Raw genomic sequence first — 9,127 nt, forward strand, 5'->3', positions numbered from 1 at the left:
CAGATTCAACTGTTCAACTGTTCCTTTGGAGTAGTTTTTACCCAAAACAGAAAATGCAATTCTGCATGGGCACTTCTTGTCTATTTTATTTCACAGTTCTTGAGACATAAATTTTCAAGCCCTGAGATTCCTCCAACGAGTTTTTAAAAGGCTCCATTTATTAGACAATCCACATGATTCAAGACAGAGGGGAAACCGCCCAGCTCTGTGGCTGCATTTAATACTGCATAAACTATACTAGGTATGCTAATAGGGGAAAGCCCCTTAAGTTCCTCCTCCCACTAATCCACCAGGCACTGACGTACAATGTCACAGTCCTCTTTACCTTAAATTTCTTCAGCTCTTCAGCTGTTAATTCACACAGGATGTCTGATCGCTCATTCCCTTAAGTGATGTAAATTGATTTTTCTAATAACTTCTAAAACTTCATTTTAGCTTGATCAAAATACATTACCACAGAAAGAGATCACTGAGTCATACAGACTGTATGACAAATCCATTAAACTGGACAGAAATGGTATAAGGTCAAAAACTACACAGAAAGAAGTCCTGTAACTTAATATGTCATTTGATAACTCATACATTCTTACTGAAAAGCTCATTAAATCCTGTGCTGTGAACTTTACAGGGTGCGAGTACAGACAAAAATTAAAAGGAAAATAAAGGAGAATTAAAAAGAAAACACAAATAGTAGATGAAGCGTTGGATATGTGTGAATGGGCAGGAATAAGAGCATACAAAATAGCTATGAGGATTAATCAGAATCAAATATATTCAATTTGCAGCAGCTGTTTGGGACTGGGGCATCCTAAAGACCACACCTAGAGAAGGGCTTCACTTCTCATCTAAGGTTTGTGGTTTTACATTGATTTAGAAGAATAAATTTGCAGCTACAGAAGGCTCCATCACAGGTCATATTGCCATGATGACATCAGCTGTGCTGAACCTCAACATGTCAGTAATAATATATGTTACTTGTCAAGGCAAATAGGCATCACCAGGTGACAGAGGTGGATGACATCAAATTGAAGGGAGTAACTGATAACCTCAAGGCCAATCTACTGAACTATTGAAAATGGTGCTTCAAGAGCCTGTCACACCATAGGCTTTCCCCAGGTCTCCAGCAGGTCCAGAACTCCCAGCCAGATCTGCTTTGGCCCTCACAGACAAAATTAAGAAGACAATAAAATGCCTTGCTGTAAGCCCGGCTCTGGTATTATGGAAGCGCTTAGCAGATGCCAAAAATTTGCAAGAGTTGTTATGGAGACAGCAGAAGTCCTGTTCCAAGAGAGGACAGCCCAAGAAGACATCCATGCAGGAGCCTGAGGCAAAGAGCAGCAGTAAGGGAAGATCTGGCTGCAGCAAGTGCCACAACTTACACAAGGGGACACAGCTCAGCTCCCCAACCACAGGGATTAATGAAGAGAAGCAACTGAGAAGTGACTGGCAAAAAGATCTAAACTAAGTGTGAGTGGTCCTATAAAATTCAAACATGAAATGTTTGATCTACCAGAAATTCTCCCAGCTTCAAGTGAACCATTCATATCTTTTAAATAAAATTTGAGCACGCACAGTAAGCGTAGACCTGCCTGGCAACGCCGATTTTGATCCTGCTCTTGGAGGTTTAAAGCCTATCACCTGACCACAGCCCTCCAATACATCTCATTACACTACATCTAAAGTAATGAAATTATTATGAGACTGCTGTTATATTTTTCACTTGTCAGGGCAAAATTTGAATCTGTTGCATGCACTGAGAAACACATGTTCCTATTCAAACATTTAAATTAGAGGGCCAATTCTCAGAAATGCTTTGTTTACAGGACACTTATATTTGGAAGTCTACGTATCGGTAGCTGTTTGGTCTTTAGCTATGATTACCTGAAAAAGCTAAGCTGGGGTCCTTGTATCCAAAGAAATATTAGCAGTAGTGGAGCCCATCAAAAGAGAACACCATTTGTTCCAAGCACTTGTTTATTATGTGGTGTTAATTCTTCATCTAAGAAGCCAGCAAATTAAATATAGTTTCCTGTCTAATGTCACTGCCATACAAACTTACAACCATGTTTCTGCTGACCGGGTCAGCATCAAGACAGATGGTCAGTCTGTGTCCTGCCTTTTACTCTCAAATCTCAAAGTAGCTGGTTTCCATTTCCCTCGTTCCTTTTTTAGGTAGGTAAGAAGCAGGTGCTCGGGTCCTTTCACCTCAAGGACTGCTGACTCCAGGGCTTCTCAGGTTCCCGTAAAAAGAAACTCTGCGTGAACGAGATGCAAAACTAGAAACGCAAAGACACCCGAGCCCCTGGTGCTGCTCCGATCCCCCCGCCCCGCCTCCAGTCCGGCAGCTCCCTTGCGCTGCCGTTTCCAGGGTTCCGTGCCCGCAGGTTCGCGGGCGATGGGGCGGGAGGGCAGCCAAGGGCCGCGGTGGGAGCACCACACCTCTCCCCGCCCACGCCAGGTCCCGCAGGATCCAGGAGAACACGAGCCCGGACGCGGGCGGGGCAGGGCCGGCCCCTCCCCCGCAGGGAGCGGGGGCGCGGGGGCCGCTGTGGCCCGCGGCTCCTCGTTAGTATAGTGGTGAGTATCCCCGCCTGTCACGCGGGAGACCGGGGTTCGATTCCCCGACGGGGAGGGCCGCGCTGGCTCGCGCGGGCGTTTTTTGTTGCCGCGCGCCGCGCTCGGCCGGCCGTTCAACTCCGCGCGAAAAATGCTCCGCGCGCTGGCACCGCCTCTGCGCCCCCCCGCGGCGGGAGGGGAAAAAAACTAGTTCTTGGCCTCCCCGTCGGGGAATCGAACCCCGGTCTCCCGCGTGACAGGCGGGGATACTCACCACTATACTAACGAGGAACTGCCTTGGATGCTTGTTTTGTGGGAGTGCCTTTATACAAATCCACACAAACACTCCGCGGCGGTGGGAGGTAGGAACGGGGGGCTTTCGGCAGAGGAACGACAGGAATGACCTCCAGGGAGCGGGAGTAGGGGCCCGCGAGCCTGCGTACGGCGGCAACGGCGCGGGAGGCGAGCTCGGCACCACCAGGGGGCGGGGGCGGGGGCGGGAGGCTTTTGCTGCTGGGGGCCGGTATCGGGGATGTGGGTGGGGACGTGTAACGCACTTGCTCGGGAAAGCGGGAAGCGAAATAGCGGCGGAGGAGAAGGGCCGGAGCGGGAGAGGACCTGGCCGATCAGGTGCGGCAACCGCACCCCCGCGGCGGCCCGAACTCGCCTCACCCGCCCCGCTCCTCGAGCCCCGGGGGTCGCGCGGCCGATGGCCCGGAATGGGCCACTTCTAACTCTGAGACGGCCCGTGCCCAGCAGGACCTCGTGGCGCAACGGTAGCGCGTCTGACTCCAGATCAGAAGGCTGCGTGTTCGAATCACGTCGGGGTCACTTACTTTTCTTCCCTTCCTCGCAGGGGAAACCGAGGAACATCATTTTTGTTCTTTTCTTTCCCCCTACAGCCTAGAGTCTACTCTTTTCGCTTGAGGCTGAGAGGGCAGCACGGTGTGGAGGGCTTAGTGGGGGTCATGGCATAGGATTGCTGCTGTAGCAATGTAATCATAAAGATCCCGTTGGAAAATTGGTATGTCTTTGTTTATGGTCTTTGTGTATATAGGACTGTCTAATACCACGCTTAAACACAGAAGGCAAGAACCTGTCTAGAGATTGACTTTTATAAAGACAACCCACTGTGTGGAAATGATGAGGAAAAAGTCAGAAAGTTGTATAGATTTATAAATAGATGTATAGATATATAACAGATGTATAAATTTTAATGGGGACAGAGCTCCCCAAAACTGCAGGGGTACCATCGTTTTCAGTACAAAAATTCACATAACAAGGAGAGGAAGTAAAAGCAGAGGCAGCGAGTGGTCTTGTGTAGTCAAGAGCTCAGACATATGCTTGTCTTAAGAACCCCGAAGAAGAATGAAACCCTGACAGGGAGGGAGAGGGGAGCAGGGTGCCCGTGGGGGGCACCTCAGAGGGTTAGGCTGAAGAACAGAAGAGTTTTCTCAGAGTAGACATTTCCACACGCTGAGGTGCCAGAGGCAGAAAGGCACAAAGAGTACTTAACTTTGATCTACACATGAGATAGCGAGTCCTAGAAGTAGTACTTTAGTGATTTGGAGAAACTGTAAAATTTGACACTTGATGAAATTGAATTAGAAGAGAAATAATAGTTTGTCAAGGGCCTGAATTTGAGGAACAGACAGAATGCCACAGATACAATTCTCACTTTGTAAGAACTGATGATTAATATTGTAAACTGTAGAAGAAAGAATACAGAAGTCCTAGAAACCAGACTCAGCGGTCATCAAATTATGTGGGTTTTTTTAAGCCAAGTAATTTGGGGTTCACATGCTAATATTTGTTCCATATATGCTTAAAACCTTTCAAATACAGAAGTTCTACATCTTCCTTAAGCAATCTGTTCAAGTGCTTTCCTATTCTTACTATTACAAAGGGACTACATGTAGTTTAACCCTGATGTCTCTTTTGCTGTAACTTAAATCCAGCCTTTGTGTCATTGTGCTGGAGAACAGGTTATTCCCTTCCTTTTTATAGATACTTCTTACATATCTGAAATTTGTTATGCCTTTCTATAGCTGTTCTAGAGTAACAAACTGTGTTTACTGGGGCTCTGATTGTTTGTATCACTTTCCCTCTGGAGTCTTTCCAAACAAGTTGCATTTTTAAATGCTCAAAACTGATCACAGTATTTCAGCTGACTCAGATTTTACCAGATCTGAATGGACATGGAGGACTGCCTCACAATGCTACGCTGATGGGATTTCCATTTATGCGGTTAGTCCTTTTTTTTCTTTCTTTTTTTTTTCTTTTATGTATAATCTGTGAGATGGATGCATTTTGTATGGGATGCATAATCTGTTACATATTTCTGTGATCCCACAAAGTATCTCATCTCTCTGCCTCACCATCCAGAGAGCTGGATATAAGAAGTGGTGGCAATCTGCTTGCATTCCTATACCTCTGCCAAAGCAGGTGCTCTGCTCTAAACATTCCAGTTTGTTGCCCGGCAATACCTCTGGCTTGCAGTAAGGGGTTCAACTAGTGACAATACAGAGGATCTGCTTATAGGAGTCGAAGTTTTCCAGGCGTGATTCACACTAATATACCTGAGTGCAGGTTGTCACAAAACAGTCCATCTCCCTCTGCTCTGTCCATTCCTGCTTGCGCGTTCCCCTCCTTCCCATTGGATCACATCTTGCAATGGCACAGCAGCAGCTGCTGGCTCAGCGTGCAGATCCAGCGGCACAACTACTAGATCCAACACAAGAAAAGCACCAGGAGTGCGTGGGACAGGATAGAGAGCAGGATCATCCCCTTCAGCAACAACCATAAATACTAATGGCTTAGTTAAGGTTTTTGTCAGCTGTTTGGAGAGAGAGCCCATTGTCCCTAAATCAAAATAATCTAGTTATGTCTCAAAACTAAATGAAAAACTTAAATGTGCCTTAGCTATATGCAAACTCTCCCTCTCAATTTCCTACCAGTGAAGTGGGGATAGTAGTTCTCTTTAATCTCACAGCTGTTTTATCAAGTTGACTCCATTAACTCTGGGACACTTAAATATTCTGGTGGGTATTTGTCTCTTACCAGCATTTCAAGAGCACATGTGCTTCTGTGCTTTTTGTCTCCTTCTAACTTCTAAATACTTTGTTTTTAACCCAACTGATCTCTTTATGCAGATGTTTTTTCTTATGAAATTGTTCCTAGCTAAATATAGACAATAACTTAAAATCATATAAGCTTCAAAAAATTGTGGTGCTGAGGTAATAGCTTACACATGGTAAACATAGCTTTGGCATTATCTCTGTCTGTGTATGATAGAAATAGATATACAAATAATTATAGTTTGGAAATGATTCAGTGTAAGAAACTACCCTGAAAATTGTCCTTTTCATTTCATTTGTCAGTGTACTTAAGTACGAGCTGATACTTCTGTTTCCAGTCTTTGTTGGTACAGGCCTTTGACTATCACAGTGTCAGCAGTAAGAAGTTTTAAAGCAGTTGTACACATTTCTTTCCCTACCTAGCTGTACAGTGCTGGACACCCCTGTATTCATCTGTCTGTGCACCATGTCAGGCAACACCACAGAGCAGCATTCCCCAGTGGCTGCCAGTTCTAGAATTGCTCCAGAAGCAATGTGCTCCATTATAGTAAGGCACGCTTTTTTTCCTTATCACTTTGCCATTTCTACTTCAGATGTTTCTAATAAAAAAGCTAGAGTCATTAGGAAGCCACCTAATTTTTCTAAATTAATCAAGAATGTGGAAAAGAAATTATTGATTCTAAAAAGTATAGTTACACTGCGCTATAATGATTAGGCAACTGCTTATTTTATTTATAGTAATGCTTTCCAGTTTCTATTGCCTTACTCAGATGGAATATCGTTTTCATAGTGAAACCCGCTGTGCACCAAGACTGAATTAATACTTCATATATAGCTTTTTTACATTTCCTTATCAGCTCAGTCTGAGGCAACGGCATGTCTGTAACACTTACTTAAATGCCTTGGCTATGAACAAATTTATAGTCTTCACAATGTTATGTGTTGAGGCAAATGTTACACACGAATGCCAATTATACATCTATACTTCATTATGAATTGTTTTCCAAGTCCTCCACTGAACTTAGGTTACTTTTTTGAACACACAGATATAGAAAATATATTTTTTCAGTGTATCACAACATAAACTATCTATCTCATTTTTATGGGTGGCCTTAGAGATTAGAAATTGCACACTTGGAGAAACTCAGAGCTAGAAATCTGAGACAGTTTAAGAGACATTCAATGTTTTCATGTCAAAGACGAATGTATGACTGAAAAATCTCTTTCTCACGCTCAGGAAGACTAACAAATTCCAGACATTTGGGAGGGTCCTACAAAGGAAAGATTTTTGGCTTCTCCTTTCAGCATATTTCACATTTTTAGGCAAGCTTACAACAGTTTTTTTAACCACTAAAAATGGCCATAGTCTCACAACATTTGCATTTTTTTTCCTAAGCTTCCCTTTTGTTAGCATTTATACTGACAAGAGGTAAAGTGTGACTACCTGTTTCTCGGGTAGAGGCAGGTATTCTGGTCTTTGAAAACCAGAACTTGCTGCTAGGGATAAACATTCAAATACTGGAATGCTTCACAGAAGGCACAGTAAAACAGTTCCATGTTATAAACAATGATGAAACAAATCCTTGGATAGGCATACGGACCACCTCACATTTGTGGGGTTTGTTCCCCACTGTAACAACATTAGAAAGATCTTTTGAGCTCGTTCATAATGGACGCATTCCCTTAGGCCCCTTGACTGCTGCCTAATGCTACAAAATGTGACTTACTTTCCTTCAAACAAAACAAACAATAAAGGTGTGGATCCTCGGCTGTATAAAGGTCTACAAGTTGCAGGTTCCAGTGTTAATCGTCATGCATATGTACATTTTGGTGCTTTCTTATATTACTTTCCCATCTTTGCTTTGCCTGGAGAACACCTGTTGATCCCAAGGTGCAACAAGAAAGAGTAGAACCCGTAAAAAGTGTAGAACCGGTAGGAGACAGCTTGTGCCAAGGATTGTTTAGGGACTTGGCTTCCCAGAGAAGTCTATTGCTCTGAAGAAAGGTGACACTAAATTATTGTATGGTGCTTTTTAGCTTTTGCTGCTTTGGAAGCGGCTAAAGTTAAGGCAATAAAAGAGTTCAGTATCTGTGCAAGGGAGTTACATCAGTTTAACAATGTAACAGAGTAAATAATTAACAAAAAAGAAAAGATATAGTTGGGGAAATGACTTCCAAAACTTAAATGGACTGTAAGTATGTACTTTAATTAATATTAATCTGAGCCACAACCTCAGTGGCTCCACAACCTCTGTATTGGAGTTTGAACAAATAGCCAAAACATAAGATGTCAAGTTTCTGCTGTCTTTACGCTTGTATGCCAGTTCTGCCTGACAGCAAAAAGGCAAAAAATACAGATCCAAGATAAGGCCAGTCAACCCATCCATTTTTTATGATCAAAGCTGAACTGTAGTGATTTACTACTTCATAACCATGTTCCTGTTGGGTTTTTTTGTGCTACACTTAATGCATTAAAGCCAGACTTACCATCAACATACTTAGACTTCAAGCTCAAGAGTTTTAATTCCTTCCACTCCTAAAGGGTCACTCACAAGAAAAGTCAGCACCACCTGTATTGCACATTATGAACAGTATGATGAATTGCAAATGGTGGCTGCATTGTTGTAAGAAGCACAATTCAGGCCTATTGCGCCATTATTGTCCCTGGTGTTAAATGGTGACTGCACCAACGTTTTAGCTTGTATTTTCACTGTTAATTTTGGCTAAAATTCCCCAGACCCAGTTTCCCCTTACACTGCTTTAAAACATTTTAGACTTGGTATGAGTTGACATGGTTATTTTTTACATTAATATGATAGCTGAAGAATCTCTCTGAAGCATACTGTGCAACTGGTTTCATATCTGAATAAGAAGCGAATTCTTAAAGGTAGGGGAAAGTCTATTTTTCAAGGCACCTAAAAGCTTTTTAAGGTGAAAAATACTATCTACACTTTAGTACTATCAAATTTGGAGAGGAATTAAATTTCCTTTAACTATTTCCAAAACACCTATCATTTAATATCCACATTCCAGGAGAAATTTTGGGTAAGATATGCTGAAAAATATATAGAACCATCTCATTTGTTCTATTCAGGCTTAAAAGTAAGTGATACTAGTCAATCCACATTGATACATATTTGCTGTGTATGCTGTTAATGGAAGATGTTTCTGCCCACTGCTCAGCCTTGTTGTATAACAAACTGAATAGGTGAAGTATATGCAACACCAAGAACCAAGCACTTTCAGAGAGAAGTTATAATGAACTTCAGATGATTGCCACCTCATTGAACTACTTGCACTAAATTAATTCGTCAAGCTAAACTTCTCACTTGTATTAATTGCTTTGTTACACCACACCAATTCTTCAGTGGGAAGCATCAGGCTTCCTGGGAGTGGGTCCTTGATTTGCCTCGAAATTACTTTCCACAAAGATAACCCTCATCACCTTCATCTAGCTGATACTGCAGCTATGGTGAGATCAACAGGAACAACAG

The 9,127-nt window shown here is 42.9% G+C and overlaps 1 long non-coding RNA gene and 3 other non-coding genes across 4 annotated transcripts; 2 read left to right on the plus strand and 2 right to left on the minus strand.

Moving 5' to 3' along the window:
- Window positions 1-1,956: 1,956 nt before the first annotated feature.
- LOC113993764 lies at window positions 1,957-3,249 on the minus strand. The gene is made up of 2 exons (XR_003542763.2): window positions 2,831-3,249; window positions 1,957-2,255 (listed from the first exon to the last, which is right to left on the minus strand). It is a non-coding gene; the product is annotated as an uncharacterized LOC113993764 (long non-coding RNA).
- TRNAD-GUC lies at window positions 2,561-2,632 on the plus strand. The gene has a single exon. It is a non-coding gene; the product is annotated as a tRNA-Asp (tRNA).
- Window positions 2,776-2,847, minus strand: TRNAD-GUC. The gene has a single exon. It is a non-coding gene; the product is annotated as a tRNA-Asp (tRNA).
- Window positions 3,250-3,315: 66 nt separating the features above from the next.
- On the plus strand, window positions 3,316-3,387 carry TRNAW-CCA. Its single transcript has one exon. It is a non-coding gene; the product is annotated as a tRNA-Trp (tRNA).
- The last annotated feature ends 5,740 nt before the right edge of the window (window positions 3,388-9,127 follow it).

The sequence above is a fragment of the Pipra filicauda genome, unplaced genomic scaffold (genome assembly GCF_003945595.2).
Source record: "Pipra filicauda isolate LSUMZ 115617 unplaced genomic scaffold, ASM394559v2 scaffold475_size475193_pilon, whole genome shotgun sequence".
In the NCBI taxonomy this organism is placed as follows: Eukaryota; Metazoa; Chordata; class Aves; order Passeriformes; family Pipridae; genus Pipra; species Pipra filicauda.